General features: G+C 43.1%; 1 protein-coding gene across 2 annotated transcripts in view; it reads right to left on the bottom strand.

The window, feature by feature from the left end:
- Positions 1 to 17757, bottom strand: part of MYRIP (myosin VIIA and Rab interacting protein) — a 227185-nt gene that overhangs the window by 177144 nt on the left and 32284 nt on the right. The window lies entirely within an intron of this gene.

Raw genomic sequence — 17757 nt, 5'->3', positions numbered from 1 at the left:
TTGCATGAGGTGGCCAAAGTACTGGAGTTTCAGCTTTAGCATCATTCCCTCCAAAAAATTCCCAGGGCTAATCTCCTTTAGAATGGACTGGTTGGATCTCCTTGCAGTCCAAGGGACTCTCAAGAGTCTTCTCCAACACCACAGTTCAAAAGCATCAATTCTTCGGCCCTCAGCCTTCTTCACAGTCCAACTCTCACATCCATACATGACCACTGGAAAAACCATAGCCTTGACTAGACGAACATTTGTTGGCAAAGTAATGTCTCTGCTTTTGAATATGCTATCTAGGTTGATCATAACTTTCCCTCCAAGGAGTAAGCGTCTTTTTAATTTCATGGCTGCAGTCACCATCTGTAGTGATTTTAGAGCCCAGAAAAATAAAGTCTGACACTGTTTGCACTGTTTCCCCATCTATTTCCCATGAAGTGGTGGGACCGGATGCCATGATCTTTGTTTTCTGAATGTTGAGCTTTAAGCCAACTTTTTCACTCTCCACTTTCACTTTCATCAAGAGGCTTTTGAGTTCCTCTTCACTTTCTGCCATAAGGGTGGTATCATCTGCATATCTGAGGTTATTGATATTTCTCCCAGCAGTCTTGATTCCAGCTTGTGTTTCTTCCAGCCCAGCATTACTCATGATGTACTCTGCATATAAGTTAAATAAAGAGGGTGACAATATACAGCCTTGATGAACTCCTTTTCCTATTTGGAACCAGTCTGTTGTTCCATGTCCAGTTCTAACTGTTGCTTCCTGACCTGCATACAAATTTCTGGTCAGGTGGTCTGGTATTCCCATCTCTTTCAGAATTTTCCACAGTTTATTGTGATCCACGCAGTCAAAGGCTTTGGCATAGTCAATAAAACAGAAATAGATGTTTTTCTGGAACTCTCTTGCTTTTTCTATGATCCAGCGGATGTTGGCAATTTGATCTCTGGTTCCTCTGCCTTTTCTAAAACCAGCTTGAACATCAGGAAGTTCACGGTTCACATATTCCTGAAGCCTGGCTTGGAGAATTTTGAGCATGACTTTACTAGCGTGTGAGATGAGTGCAATTGTGCGGTAGTTTGAGCATTCTTTGGCATTGCCTTTCTTTGGGATTGGAATGAAAACTGACCTTTTCCAGTCCTGTGGCCACTGCTGAGTTTTCCAAATTTGCTGGCATATTGAGTGCAGCACTTTCATAGCATCATCTTTCAGGATTTGGAATAGCTCAACTGGAATTCCATCACCTCCACTAGCTTTGTTCATAGTGATGCTTTCTAAGGCCCACTTGACTTCACATTCCAGGATGTCTGGCTCTAGGTCAGTGATCACACCATCGTGATTATCTGGGTCGTGAAGATCTTTTTTGTACAGTTCTTCTGTGTATTATTGCCATCTCTTCTTAATATCTTCTGCTTCTGTTAGGTCCATACCATTTCTGTCCTTTATTGAGCTCATCTTTCCATGAAATGTTCCTTTGGTATCTCTGATTTTCTTGAAGAGATCCCTAGTCTTTCCCATTCTGTTGTTTTCCTCTGTTTCTTTGCATTGATCACTGAAGAAGGCTTTCTTATGTCTCCTTGCTATTCTTTGGAACTCTGCATTCAGATGTTTATATCTTTCCTTTTCTCCTTTGCTTTTTGCTTCTCTTCTTTTCACAGCTATTTATAAGGCCTCCCCAGACAGCCATTTTGCTTTTTTGCATTTCTTTTCTATGGGAATGGTCTTGATCCCTGTCTCCTGTACAATGTCACGAACCTCATTCCATAGTTCATCAGGCACTCTATCTATCAGATCTAGGCCCTTAAATCTATTTCTCACTTCCACTGTATAATCATAAGGGATTTGATTTAGGTCATACCTGAATGGTCTAGTGGTTTTCCCTACTTTCTTCAATTTAAGTCTGAATTTGGCAATAAGGAGTTCATGGTCTGAGCCACAGTCAGCTCCTGGTCTTGTTTTTGCTGACTGTATAGAGCTTCTCCATCTTTGGCTGCAAAGAATATAATCAATCTGATTTCGGTGTTGACCATCTGGTGATGTCCATGTATAGAGTCTTCTCTTGTGTTGTTGGAAGAGGGTGTTTGTTATGACCAGTGCATTTTCTTGGCAAAACTCTATTAGTCTTTGCCCTGCTTCATTCCGTATTCCAAGGCCAAATTTGCCTGTTACTCCAGGTGTTTCTTGACTTCCTACTTTTGCATTCCAGTCCCCTATAATGAAAAGGACATCTTTTTTGGGTGTTAGTTCTAAAAGGTTTTGTAGGTCTTCATAGAACCGTTCAACTTCAGCTTCTTCAGCGTTACTGGTTGGGGCATAGACTTGGATTACTGTGATATTGAATGGTTTGCCTTGGAAACAAACAGAGATCATTCTGTCGTTTTTGAGACTGCATCCAAGTACTGCATTACAGACTCTTTTGTTGACCATGATGGCTACTCCATTTCTTCGGAGGGATTCCTGCCCGCAGTAGTAGATATAATGGTCATCTGAGTTAAATTCACCCATTCCAGTCCATTTCAGTTCACTGATTCCTAGAATGTCGACATTCACTCTTGCCATCTCTTGTTGACCACTTCCAATTTGCCTTGATTCATGGACCTGACATTCCAGGTTCCTATGCAATATTGCTCTTTACAGCATCAGACCTTGCTTCTGTCACCAGTCACATCCACAGCTGGGTATTGTTTTTGCTTTGGCTCCATCCCTTCATTCTTTCTGGAGTTATTTCTCCACTGATCACCAGTAGCATATTGTGCACCTACTGACCTGGGGAGTTTCTCTTTCAGTATCCTATCATTTTGCCTTTTCATACTGTTCATGGGGAATAGGGATTACATAGAATCTGTAGGTTTCCTTGGGTAGTATAGTCATTTTGACAGTAGTGATTCTTCTAATCCAAGAACATGGTATATCTTTCCATCTGTGTCATCTTCAATTTCTTCCATCAGTGTCTTACAATTTTCAGAGGACAAGTCCATTGTCTCCTTGCTGCTGCTAAGTCACTTCAGTCGTGTCTGACTCTGTGTGACCACATAGACAGCAGCCCACCAGGCTCCCCCATCCCTGGGATTCTCCAGGCAAGAACACTGGAGTGGGTTGCCATTTCCATCTCCAATGCATGAAAGTGAAAAGTGAAAGTGAAGTCGATCAGTCGTGTCCGACTCTTGGCGACCCCATGGACTGCAGCCTACCAGGCTCCTCCATCCATGGGATTTTCCAGGCAAGAGTACTGGTCTCCTTAGGTAGGTGTATTCCTGGGTATTCTTTTTCTATGTGATGATAAATGTGATTGCTTCCTTAATTCCTCTTTCTGGTCTTTTGTTGTTAGTGTATAGAAATGCAAGAGATTTTTGTGTATTAATTTTGTATCCTGCAACTTTCCTGAATTCATTGATGAGCTCTAGTAGTTTTCTGGTAGCGTCTTTGGATTTTTCAATGTATAATATCATGTCATCTGGATTATTTTAAATGATGATGAGTTGCATTTAAGCAATACAGTGAGTTTAAATATTCCTACTAATTGTGGAGGGGAGGGAAGGTGCAGATCTCCTGACATTTAACTGAATATTTAACTACACTGGAAAACAAAACCTAAACAAGAGACACACTGTCACGGCTGAGGAAACGGGATGAGACTGCCAGTGTTCATTCGCTGTGTTGCTTTATGTAACATGCTTAACTCCTGAAGACTTGATGCTTCGTTGATAAAGCAGGTTATACTTGAATTCAGGACTGATTTTTAAGTTTCATGTTAGCTCTACAATTCCATCATCTATCCTGGGATATTCTTTCTCAACTTCAAAGTTTGATACTGTCAGTTCTAGGACAGGGTTCCAGTAGTTAAAGGGGAGGCATGAAGAACAGGTCAAGTTTTTCTGACCAGAGGCATCCTCCGCCATTCTCAATAACGACAGCAGTTCAGCAGAATCTCCTCTGTGTCAGGTGATACTGTAAGCACATCAGCAACACTACGGCCTCTCATGGCAGATTAGAGCAGAGTGAAGGGGCTCAGGGGTAGGGACTGGCCTATGTGATTCATGAAGCAGCAGCCCAGGAGGGAGGCCCGCCATACTATGGGTCTGCGACATGCAAGACTTTGGAAACCACTTTCATGGCAGAAAGATGTCTCTAAGAGAAAGCAAACACTCTGAGTGGCTGCATCTAAGGCCAGTTAGTCCTGCTAGGGTAGCTGTGTATGTTCAGAACTTCTACCTCTATTTAAAAGTTTCCCCTTTGTGTTTATTCTGTCAAAAAAGAAAAGTGTGATTTTCACAAAACTCACTCCTCTGCCCACTGGCCCATTTTCTATTTCATACAGAAATGCTTTGTTTCTATAATCAGAAAGAAACCAGAAAGCCTGCGGGGAAACAAATACACAGAACCACCATCCCAAATAAAAGGCATCAGAGTTTCTGAGTCTACAGAAAAAACAAAACAAAACCATCCTGTCAGCCAAGAGTCTTCTCTGGCCACAGCAGGTCAACACACAAGTGAAGGTACAAATGAAAAGAGACATCAAAGGTCTAAATAATTAAGCATCAGCTACAAAACAAACACAAGCATTTCTATTCTGCCTGTAGAAAATCATCTGATAGCAAAAAAGGGGGAAAGTGTCTTGCTTTAGGAAAAGCTAAACCATAAAAACCATTTGAATTTACCAAATAGATATGAATATTTAAAGAGAACTTTATTTAATTGATGAACCAGATACACCAGCCTAGAATAAGGCAAGAACAGACCTCACCTGAGTTCTCATGAGTCTTTACCATGTTCCCCGGGTTTGTCCATGGGGCTTCACATCTACTGATTCATTTAACCTCCCCACATTCCAGGCAGATAGATATGTGCTTCCCTTGTGGCTCAGCTGGTAAAGAATCCACCTGCCAACTCAGAAGACTTGGATTCGATCCCTGGGTTAGGAAGAGGAAGAAGAAGAGAAAGCCCAGGACCTGCAGAAATGGGACTCAGAGTAGTGCAGGGAGGTAGACAACCCACAGCCATGGGAGGTCTGATTCCAGGCAGGGAGGAGATCTGGCAGGAGCACTCAGGTAGGCTCCAGCCCTGGGAAGGAGGGCAGTGGGGCAGGGGAACATGCAGGTAGGATCTGGGAGGCAACACAAAACCTTGTCCCTCCAACTAGGCCACCTTGGGAAGTGACGGAGCTCCGGGCATGTACATACCTGACATGGAATGGGGCAAAATCACAGCCCAGGCTATGCAGGGCACGGACCCTGGTGGATGTGAGATGCTTAGCCAGGAAGATGGGAAAGGTAAGCTGAGCAGGGCAAGGTGGGAGCTGACTATGGATAACTGTCACAGATACAGGGGCTGACCACACACACAGGAACTTTGGGGGGAACCTGGGAGAGGCCAGGGATACATCATTCTAGTATTAACTCCAGAGGTGGCTGGAATCACAGATCCCGCCAACCTCCTAAGATCACCACACCTGGAAACCCAGGATCCGGCTAGATATATAGGAACCAGGTACTCTGAGTAGCCTCAGGCCTAGGGGATAAGAATCAGTCGGAAGAGGAGGCTTGGGTCCTAGGTCCACACACATGCATAGCTGATAAACGATGGGAGCCCATGAGTCAGGCCAGCAGGGGCCGGTGAACTGCAGAGGACTAGGACTTCCTCTGGGCCCCAGCTCTTCTGGGAATTTAAGGCATCAGTCAGATATCCAGCAAAGGAATCTCAAGGCTGGAGCAGAAATCTCCCATCTCAAAGAAGGCACTCAAAGAGTTATTCTGAGAGAGAAAGTGGTTCACAAATTTCCTTCACTATGATATCAGCTTAGAAACTGGTCCAGGAGATGGGCCTACTTTCTTTTTTCCCTCTGTCTTCACTGACATTTATGTTTTGGAAGTATAGTTGATTTACAATGCTGTGTTAATTTCTGCTGAACAGTAAAGTGATTCAGATATATATACACACACACACACATACACAGGCACATACATATATACTCTTTTTTAATATTCTTTCCCACTATAGTTTATCACAGGATATTGAATATGGTTCCCTGTGCTATACAGTAGGACCTTGCTATTTATCCATTCTATATATAATGGTTTGCATCTGCTAGCCCCAGCCTCCCAATCCCTTGACAACCACAAATCTGTTCTCTACATCCAAGAGTGTTTCTGTCCTGTACATAAGTTCATTTGTGTCGTATTTTTTCCACATGCAGGCAATATCACGATACCTGTGTTTCTCCGTGTCTTACTTCGCTTAATATGATGATCTCTAGGTCCATCCATATTGCTGCAAATGGCATTATTTCATTCTTTTTTATGGCTGAGCAGTCCATGGAGTCGCTAAGAGTCAGACACGACTGAGCGACTTCACTTTCACTTTTCACTTTCATGCATTGGAGGAGGAAATGGCAACCCACTCCAGTGTTCTTGCCTGAAGAATCCCAGGGACGGGGGAGCCTGGTGGGCTGCCGTCTATGGGGTCGCACAGTCATACATGACTGAAGCGACTTAGCAGCAGCAGCAGCATTTCACTGGAGACTTGTATCACATCTCCTTTATCTATTCATATGCTGATGGACATTTAGGTGGCTTCCGTGTCTTGGCTATCGTGAATAGTGCTGCCTTGAACATAGGGGTGCATGTATCTCTTTTAATTATAGTTTTGTCTGGGGATATGCCCAGGAGTGGGGATGCTGGGTCATACGGTAATTCTACTTGTAGTTTTCTGAGGAACCTCCATACTGTTTTCCATAGTAGCTGCACCAACTCAACATTTCTACCAACAGTACAGGAGGGTTTGAGATGGACCTATTTTCTTCAGGAGCTGAGTAAGGAGATGAAGGCAAGGGACAGGGCCCCCAAGGCAGGGGCCTGTTTCCAGGAACTGAAGAAGGTCATGGGGACAAGGAAGTTGTCATTCCAGTAGCACAGGGGGAAGGTGAAACTCTGATTTCTATACGGCCCATTTGTGTTCACCAACTCTGCATTTCAGGCCATTTCTGGCTAAGTGCTTGTGGCTATGCCTGAATTACTGTGGCTGAAGGAAGCTGCCTTCACAATAGCTGCAGAAACATTCCTTCTTACTCTCTTCCAAGTCCTGAATTCTGTGCACACCAAACGCCAAACAAATGCTTTCTGGAGCCAGAGATCTGAGGAATGAAAGTCCAGCCAAGAATTCGCACCACAAAAGCTTTATCAGAGCCCAGCAGCGCTGAGCCTCTAACATTGGGAGTGGGAAAGTAAATAATATCAGGAACTTTGAGCTACAAAAGCAATCTAGACTATTGTTATTAAAGAACATGGGATTATAGGGAGGAAGTATCCAGAACTGACAAATTAGTAACTGTACATCTTGAAGGGTGACAAATTAAAAAGAGCATCAGTATGATTCTTTTTCTATGTTATAAGCACATCTGCAGCATCTAGCGAATTTAAGATTCCTTTAACTCTCTTGGCCATTCTTAAAAGCAGGCCCCCACAGGCAAATATGTGATAACTTATGGTTTTATGGTGCCAGAGACATTATATGAATTATGAATATGAGGCCATCCTAAGGCCACTTCATTATTTCAAAAGTCTTGACAGACTTACTTCGTCAAGCATTAATTCCAAAGAAGTATCAAAGGATTTATTCTCTCCTGAGATGTGAGATGTGAGGCTGAGATGTGAGGCTGAGATGTGCAAACTCTCCGTGGTGAATGTGGCATGATCATAATGTGCTGTCCTTTCAAACTGCACAATAAAGCCAATACCAGGCGATCATTCTGAGATCACCTTCACATGGCAGATATGACAATTCTCCAGAGCAAAGGCCAGTGCACAGTTAGGTAGTGAAGACTTCCACTGGATCTTTCAGATACCTATGAACCTCATAAAGGAAAGGACTAGCCTTAAACAAAATTGGGGAAGAAAGCTTACTTTCTACTCCTATAAATTCCAAATTGCTTAACACAGCATTCCAAACTAGCGTTGGCCAATAAAAATATAATGTGAGATATATATATATATACGGTCTTCTAGTAGTCATAGTTTTAAAAAGTAGAAAAGAAACAGGTGAACTTAATTTTATTTTACATCTGACTTGGGCTCCAAAATCACTGCAGATGGTGACTGCAGCCATGAAATTAAAAGGCACTTGCTCCTTGGAAGGAAAGCTATGATAAACCTAGACAACATATTAAAGAGCAGAAACAAAAACTTTAAAGTTTGGGGAAAAAAATAAAGGCAGCGACATCACTTTGCTAACAAAGGTCCATATAGTCAAAGCTGTGGTTTTTCCAGCAGTCACGTACGAATGTGAGAGCTGGACCATAAAATAGGCTGAGTGCTGAAGAACCGATGCTTTTGAACTGTGGTGCTGGAGAAAACTCTTGAGAGTCCCTTGGACAGCAAGGAGATCAAACCAGACAATCCTAAAGGAAATCAATCCTGAATGTTCATTGGAAGGACTGATGCTGAAGCTCCAATACTTTGGCTACCTGATGCAAAGAGTTGACTCATTGGAAAAGACCCTGATGCTAGGAAAGATCAAAAGCAAAAGGAGAAGAGGGTGGCAGAGAATGACATGGTTGGATAACATCACTGATTCAACGGACCTGAATTTGAGCAAACTCCAATAGATAGTAAAGGACGGGGAAGCATGGCATACTGCAGTCCATGGGGTTGCAAAGAGTCGGACAGGACTTAATGACTGAATAACAACAATACATTTTACTTAAAATGTAATTTTAGATTCATTTCAATGTGTTTTCAATATAAAATTATTAATGAGACAGTTTACATTCTTTGCCAAACTAGAGCTTTGAAATCCAGAGTGTATTTCACATCTAGACTACACTTAACATTTGGATAAGCCAAAACATTAAGTGGCTAATAACTATTGTAATGCCCCAGCTACACTTCCCCGTATCCTGACTTAAACCCTACTAGGTTCCCATCCCTGGGAATTTTACCCCAGGTTCTAGGAAGCACAGGTACCAGATTTTCTAAGACAGCCCTAATTTCACCCATTCTGTCCCCGTGGCGCCTGGATCACCTTTTTTTCAGTACCAAGGCAGTGTGCTGTCCTAGTTCTGGGGTGGCACTATCTAGGTTTGATCCTACCTTTCACTGTGTACAACCTGGGCCAGTTTTTAATTTCTTTTTAGACACTCACTTTCCCCATTTTGGAAATGGGTAGACATAGTGCTTCTCCTAGGAAATAGCAATGCACTCCAGTGTTCTTGCCTGCAGAATCCCAGGGACGGGGCAGCCTGGTGGGCTGCCGTCTATGGGGTCGCAAAGAGTCGGACACAACTGAAGCGACTTAGCAGCAGCAGCAGCAGTGCTTCTCCCAGAGTTTGCTGGGAATGAGAAGAGGTCATATTCCTGGAACACCACACTCTATTCCACATGATTAGCTGTGGTGCAGAAAGAACTGTTGGCAAGTCACTTCGCCCACTGCCCCCCACCACAGCTCCTGATTGGGTTGAGGAAACATGTCCTTTTTTCTATCCTGTTGGCATTCCTGGCAGAGGGAATAGGCTCAGATGGCAAAAAAACAACAACAACAACAACAAAAAAAACCTGCCTGCAATGAGGGAGACCAGGGTTCGATCCCTGGGTCAGGAAGATCCCCGGGAGGAGGGCCTGGAAACCCACTCTAGTATTCTCCAGAATCCCATGGACAGAGGAGCCTGGTGGGCTACAGTCCGTGGGGTTGCAAAGAGTCAGACATGACAGAGTGAGTAACACACAGGATGCTCCCTGCCGCCCAGACCTTTGTCTCAATCCACTTTAAAAATCCTGTCTGTTTTCCAGGATCAAATCAAATGCACCTCTCCTTGAGGAAGTCCTTCCTTTCTCCTACCTCCCACCTCCAAGATGAAAGTATTCCCATGGGTCTGTTTTTCTCACTCTGCATAGCATCCTAATTATTCATATCAGACTTAGTTCACCTTCTGGACTTCTCCCCAGGGGTTAAGGCACTTACTAATTTTGTGAACCTTTCTCTCCCTCCCCTACCCTTTCATCCCCCTCCCATTTCCCCAGGAGGCTCCTGACATTCAGTATATGATTTTGAAGCAAATGAATGGATATTCAATAGCTTTGATTTAATATATGTGACCTTTTCATTATTAAAAGTATCAGTACTAAGTAAAAAGGCGATTTAAAAAATCTGTGCAGTCCCTTATAGCTTGAGATTGATACTCTTTATCCTACTCACGTCCCACTCTGAGGTCCCCACACCTGCCCTACACAAGCCTCCGGGACTGCTCCCAGTGTCTCTTCGTTGCTGGGCCTTCCCCGTCAAAAGGTGACTCAAACAGAGCTGTGTCTGCCCTTCCACTCGACCACAGAGTGCACCCGCTTTCGGCTCTGTCATTTCGGAGCCCCGCCAGGTGACTGGCCAGTCAACCTGATCCAGCAGTGCAGAGGAAGGAATCCTGCCTTGCAGCACCCCCTCTCTGCAGCAGATGCATCACCTGGGTAGGTGAATGCCACAGCATTCCTGCAGCATCTCCGGGGCTACCCAGGGCAGTGAGGAAGTGCAGGACAGATGCACTCTGTGAATGCATGGTAATTTCATAAACCACGGGGCCTATGTATTCCAACTGAGTGAAGACAAGGCAATCTGACCTCCAGCTTCAAAGAAGGACATGACTAGGAGTGTTTGTTAATTCATTCCATAAATGTAAATGTCCAGACTAGGGACCCTGAAAGCAAGGGCATTTTACTTTTTGAAAAAGAAACTTCTTGAAAAATTAAATTCGTGTGATAAAATTTTAATTTGTTTAAAATGAATTTTGAATGAAGAAAGATCACTAACTCATTTCATTAAAAGCTCTGTGTTCTTTCTATTTAATAAAATCATAACTGAACCTTAAAGGGGTTTCTGTATAACAGACTAGAAACACAAAGCTTTTCTAATTGAGGGAGATGCTCTGCTTTCCTGCAGTGGGCCTTCCACACGCCCTGGCAGCTTTTAGTTACTTTCTCACAACACTTAGATCTGACTCTTGGGGGATGGATGATTGCCCTCACACCGTGTCACCGAGGTGCAGAGAGGGTGCAGGCTATGTCAGCAAGTGAATGACAGAAACAGGTCTCCAAGTGCATTAATCCTCTTCTTAACACAGGCCAAAGGAGGAGGAATTTACATACTGTAGCTGCTGGGTTGCAGGCACTGAGCCTCTCAGAGAAAGACTAGACGGGAAGTGCCCTGCCACTCACGCTCCATCCTCCCCTCCCTTCCTTCCCCTGGCCTGGCCTTGCCTGAGCCCAGCAGTCCTTGGCAGGCAGAAGAACACTCTCAGTTCAGCAAACCCTGAGAATTAATGGCCAGTCGCATTACGGGAAACCATTTCATCAAATCTAACCCCTGCTCCCCCACAGACCAAGTCCATTAGAGCAGCAGCAAATCCTTGGAAGTTATCCAGATGCTAACTAGCTTCTGGCCAGCACATTTTAAATGAGAAATTTTAAACGCTGTGGCTATCTCATAAACATCTCAGTCTGAACACCAGAGTGCCATGCAATTAACACTCATTTTTAAAACCACTTTGTAAACGTGCCTGACAATATAAAATCACAGAGTATAAATTATGATCCTACTGTAAGTCAGGAGATATTTCCACAGGTGTCTTATAGTATATGAGATGGCAGAAGACCAGGAGCCGAGGGTCCAGGCCAGGCTCTACCCACTAACAACGTGTTCACCCCACAAGCCTCCTTCTACAGCTATAAAGTTAAGGGTCGGGGCATAAAGTCAAGGTCCCTTTCAGCTCCCAGAAACTGTATTAGTCAAAGTCATACTAGACTATGCTGCTGTAACAAATAAACCCCAAGGCCTCAGTGACTTATCTCACCAAGAGTTTTTCTTTCTAGCACAAAGTTCCCTGCTGGTCATCAGAAACTCCCCTCCATCCAGTGTTTTGGAGGTCAGGCTCCCTCCAGCTAACGACGAGGTAAACAGCAGTAGAAGGACCTTTAAGGTCCACATCTGTGTGACCCGAGCATGCTCTGGTCACACAGGGAGCCCTTTATGTCTGCACCTCCCCATGCTCTGGCTGCACACAGGGAGCCCTTTATGTCTGCACCTCCCCAGGCTCCTCTGTGGCCCTGACCAGCAAGGAAGTTGCTGTGGCCAGTGAGTTCCAGATGGCAGACTTAACACTTGGTGGCCTTTCTGCCTTCCCAAGACTTATTTAAAATGACAGCAAGGAAATACAAATGCAATTGATTCATAAAAGTAAACAGAAAAGGAGGAGACCAATCAGCCACCTACAGATTTCAGTGCAGTTATGAAAGAGGAAGCAGCGAACTCCATTTTCAATCATAATGACTATTGATTTTCAACAGTAGTGTCAACCTCTGAATAAAACAAGAAAGGCTCAAATTTATGTTTGCAGAACAGCACCCAAATGGCCTCAACCTTGAATACATAAGAATAAAGGTACCGCGTGGACAGATGTGAGATGAAGAAACTGGAAGGGGTGGTAGACAGAAGGTAGGAACATCATATGAATCCTCATGCTGCCAGACCAAGAAAGGAGCATGAACATGCATGGAACGGGACAGGTTTCAAATGTACATTTGAAAGATGACCAATAGAAAACCAAACCACAGATAATAACAAGCAAGAAACCAAAGGTAAAGTACTCTAAGTAAGTAAGCAAAGTCCCCACTATTCAGAGCAGAAAAATGAAAGACTACCTAAAATTGATACATCAAGAAATAGCAACATACCCACATATTTTAAATTTACAGATTTAAATTTAAGGCTAGGAGGACTACAGGATTAAGGATAAAACTAATCAAACATGGAGCAGAGGACTGGCGCTTTTCATCTCAGTGTTCTTTACCATTTTGTTTTTTACTATTTGCATGAAATCATCTGATGAAAGACAAGGAATAAAATGAATCAAGTATAATATGTATTTTCTACACATTTACCTGATTCATCTAGACCCCAAGCACCTGGAGGAAGGAGCAGGGTCAACATGTCTTTTGTTCTCTGATGTGCTCCATCCATAGCTTTAATACTATGGTGTGTCCTAGAAAAGGAAATCAACACTGTATTGAAGTTGTACATAAGTACCCCGTACTCTGCTGCTGCTGCACGTCCACAGTTCTCAGGCCTGCCCAGTCCTCTGCCTTCCCCCTAACTTGTCCTACTATACATATAGTCTTTAATGGGATTAGATGTTTGATATACCACATCCCCAGTGCTTCAGCATATAGTTTCAGTGATACGGGGCCCACAGAGTCACGTTATATAGGAAGACCTCTGACTGTGTATATGCGCAGGAGCTGATGTACCCAATGGTGGTGTGACTCTGCTCATTAGAGGGTGCGGTGGAGAGTGGGAGACAGGAGTCTCCTACTTGCACTGAAGAACAGTTTTGAAAAGGCTTGATCCAATCTATATAATTCAGAGAATGTGGGAAACAGAATTGGCTTTATCCCAGTTAACTGTGTGATGCTGAGAAAGCTCTGTAACCTCTCTGTGCTTTGGTGCCTTCATGTACATGGGGACCCTCCTTATGGGAACTTCTATGAGGAATCAGTAATAATGAAATAATGATGGATAATAATACTGGAAACTGCAGTGCACCCAGACTGCTTCATGTCTTCTAGTTGTCTTTCCATTAGTTTATTTCAGTGACCTAATTGTGTTGAACTCTTCAGCCCCTGCCCGCTCTGTCTCACCATCATGTGTTCTGAGGGCATTTAATTCACACTTTCACCACCTATATATTCAGCACACTTAATGTCAGCACTGAAGAACAGATCATTAGAAACACTGTGTAACCTCTACACCTGACACCTACCCTCACAAAAACCTAACCGGAGAAATTAGGTAAATAAAGAGCAGCTGTCCAGGAGAAAAGAAACACAATTCAATTTGAAATCTTAGAAGAAAAATATTCTATTCTGAATCTTATGCTCATTGCCGCAAAAATTAAAGAATTCCAAGACACCTTCTGTATCATAGCTTCCAAGACTCTTCCACGTCTCCTAAACCCAGGCAATGCAGAGAGGCAAGGAAAGGTTTGCCCACTGCAGTGGTTTTGAGTCTGGATTTCCTACGTGTGGTGCAAACTTAGGATACTGCTTGGACTTTGTTCCACCACTGCACTCTCCCCAGCTCCCTCCCTTCTAGCTTCTCTGGAAACACAGAGGGCATTCCTGAATCAGAAGCCGACATCTGTTGTTGCCTCCGCCCTGCTTGATGTCACCCCAGAGAACAGCCCAGCACTCCCTCACCTCCTTCAAGACCACAGAGGTCTTCCCTGAGCAGCCCATGCACTAAAGAGCCCCCTGCCCATCCCCAGCCAATCTCTGCCCCCATTTGTCCGCTTCATTCTTTTTCGTGGCTCTCATCACCTAATACATACAAGTATATTTTTATTTATTTACATCCTCTCTCTCTGCCCTCCCTCTAGGGCAGCACTAGCCAATTGAAATATAATGTGAGACATGTTTAATTTTAAATTTTCTAGTACCCAAACTAAAAAAGAAGTAAACACAAGCAGGGAAAATTAATTTTAATGTTTCTTCTTTAACCTCATGTATCCAAAAATTGGTGTTTCAAAATGTAGTCAACATAAAAATTATTAATGAGGTAGCTTACATTTTTTGGTACTAAAATTTGGAGATCTGGTGTGTATGTTACAGTTATAGTGCAAGTCAATGCAGACTCACCCCATTATAAGCGCACAAAGCCATGTGTGGTCGATGGCTATAGTGTGGGTAGTATAGCTCTGAAATATAAACTCCATGGGGTGAAGGCTCGTTTGGCTCACTGTTATGTACCCAATAGCTAGAACAGTGTCTGGCACATGGGATTTTTTAAGTGTAGTTGATTTACAATGTTGTGTTAATTTCCGCTGCATAGCAAAGTGACTTCAGTTATACATACACACACACATACACACACACACACTTTCCTTTTTAACTATTCTTTTCCATTATGGTTTATCATAGTATATTGAATATAATTCTCTGTGCTATATAGTAGGACCTTGTTTATCCATTCCATATACAAGAGTTTACACCTGCTAACCCCAACCTCCCATCCACACCATCCCGCCCAACCCCCCTCCCCCTGGGCAACCACAAGTCTGTTCTGTAAGTTTGAGAGTCTGTTCTGTTCTGTAGATAGGTTCGTTTGTCTCATATTTCAGATTCCACATATACGCGATATCATACGGTGCTTGTCTTTCTGACTTCCTTCACCTAGTACGCTAACTTCTAGTCGCATCCATGTTGCTGCAAATGGCATCATTTCATTTCTTATATTTCATTATATATATGCACTGCATTGTGTTATCCACTCATCTGTCAACAGACACTCCACTTATTTGCATGTCTTGGCTATTTTGAATAGCATTTCTAGGAACACAGGGGTGCTTGTATCATTTTGGATTGAGTTTTGTCTAGATATATTCCAGGAGTGGGATTGCTGGACATACGGTAATTCTATTCTTAGTTTTCTGAGAATACTACTTTCCACAGTGCCTGGAACAACTTACATTCTCCAACAGTGCAAGAGAGTTCCCTTTCTTCCACATCCTCTCCAGCATTTGTCATCTGTAGACTTTCTAATGATGGTCATGCTGACCAGTGTGAGGTCATACACACTGTAGTTTTGATTTGCGTTTCTCTGAAACTCCAGTACTTTGGCCACCTCATGCAAAGAGTTGAGTCATTGGAAAAGACTCTGATGCTGGGAGGGATTGGGGGCAGGAGGAGAAGGGGACGACAGAGGATGAGATGGCTGGATGGCATCACTGACTCGATGGACGTGAGTCTGAGTGAACTCCGGGAGTTGGTGATGGACAGAGAGGCCTGGCATGCTGCGGTTCATGGGGTTGCAAAGAGTCAGACACGACTGAGCGACTGAACTGAACTGAACTGAACTGAATAATTAGCAATGTTGAGCATCTTTTCAAGTGCCTATTGGCCATTTATATTATTTCTTTGGAGAAATGTCTATTAATGCCTTCTGCTCGTTTTTCAACTGAGTTGTTTGTTTTTTTGTTGTTGAGTTGTATGAGCTATTTGTATATTTTGGAAATATACACCTGTCAGTCACACCACTGGCAAATATTTTCTCTTATTCTGTAGGTTGTCTTCATTTTGTTTATGGTTTCCTTTGCTGTGGAAAAGCTTGGAAGTTTGATTAGGTCCCATTTGTTTCGTTTTGTGTTTATTTCTATTGCCTTGGAAGAATGACCTAAGAAAACATTGGTATGATTTATATCAGAGAATGTTTTGCGTATGATCTCTTCTAGGAATCTCAGGATACCATACCTTATATTTAAGTCTTTAAGTCATTTTGAGTTTATTTTGTGTATAGTGTGAGGGTATGTTCTCATTTCAGTTTACACGTGCCCACCCAATTTTCCCAACTCTACTTGCTGAAGAGACTGTTTTTTTCCCATTGTATACTCTTGCTTCCTTTGTTGAAGATTGATTAACCAGAGGTCTGTGGGTTTATTTCTTGGCTCTCTATTCTGTTCCATTGATTCATAGTCTGTTTCTATGGCACATGGTTTTTTTTTTTTCTAATTTTATTTTATTTTTAAACTTTACATAATTGTATTAGTTTTGCCAAATATCAAAATGAATCCGCCACAGGTATACATGTGTTCCCCATCCCGAACCCTCCTCCCTCCTCCCTCCCCATACCATCCCTCTGGGCCATCCCAGTGCACCAGCCCCAAGCATCCAGCATCGTGGCACATGGTTTTTAAATCAACTATTTAACATATTTCTTGTCTTCCATCTAACAAGCACGTATTGAATATATACAATATGGGAAAAAACATGGTAGAAATAAAGTTAATTACACGAGGGTGCTTACAAGAAATGGGGGTTACTCTTCTACAGAAACAGAAAGACTGAGAAACTCCAAGGGCAAAAGGAAACAACCCATGTCAGTTTTAAGCAGAGTGGGAAAGGGCATGATTCGAACTGAACTGGGGCACCACTCTGGAGAAGTAGAGACAGGATCATGGAGAAGTCACTGCAGTGACTGGGATGGAGAGTCATGAAAGCTGGACTGGAAGCAGGTTGGGAGAGATGTGGAGGAGGCAGAAGTAACAAGGCCGGGCCCTAGCCTGCGTGAGAACCAAGTCAGGGAGGAATTATAAAGACAGGTTTTGAACTCAATGGCCAAGGAAGGAGACAGTACCATGACAAACCTGTGAGATCCTGAGAGATAACAGGTTTGTGGGGGTCTCCCTGGCAGGCTAGTATTGAAGATTTCATCTTCTAAGGCAGGGTATATGAGTTTGATCCCTGGTTGGGGAACGAAGATCCCACATGCCTTGTAGCCAAAAAATAAGAAACCCAAAACATAAAACAGAAATAATATTGTAACAAATTCAATAAAGACTTAAAAAAAAAATGGTCCACATAAAAAAAAAAAAAGAAACCTTAAAAAAATTCAAACATAAAAACAAGTTTATGGAGGACAGGAGCTCATGAGGACTTGCCATCAGGTTCTAACACACAAACCCCAGCACATGACCGCATTTCCATCATTGTGACTTCTTCCAAATTTAGGCAGCACAGTACTTCCAAGAACATCCCACAAGAAAATATCAACTGCAGAGGAGTCAGAAGCCCCCCTCTCTGGGTCTCAGTTTTCCCTTCTATAAAATGAGGGGGCAAGGTTGAGTCAGGTATTCCCATCCCAGCCTGGAGATCATTCTCCTTGAATCAGGTGTTCAGAGCTCTCTTTCTGTGCCATAGTAGCCAAGAGCTCTAACAGAAGAGTATACAGCTATAAGTCTAATTCTC

This window comes from Bos taurus, chromosome 22 (assembly GCF_002263795.3).
Source record: "Bos taurus isolate L1 Dominette 01449 registration number 42190680 breed Hereford chromosome 22, ARS-UCD2.0, whole genome shotgun sequence".
Classification (NCBI taxonomy): Eukaryota; Metazoa; Chordata; class Mammalia; order Artiodactyla; family Bovidae; genus Bos; species Bos taurus.
This window is presented reverse-complemented; position numbering and strand designations above follow the sequence as displayed.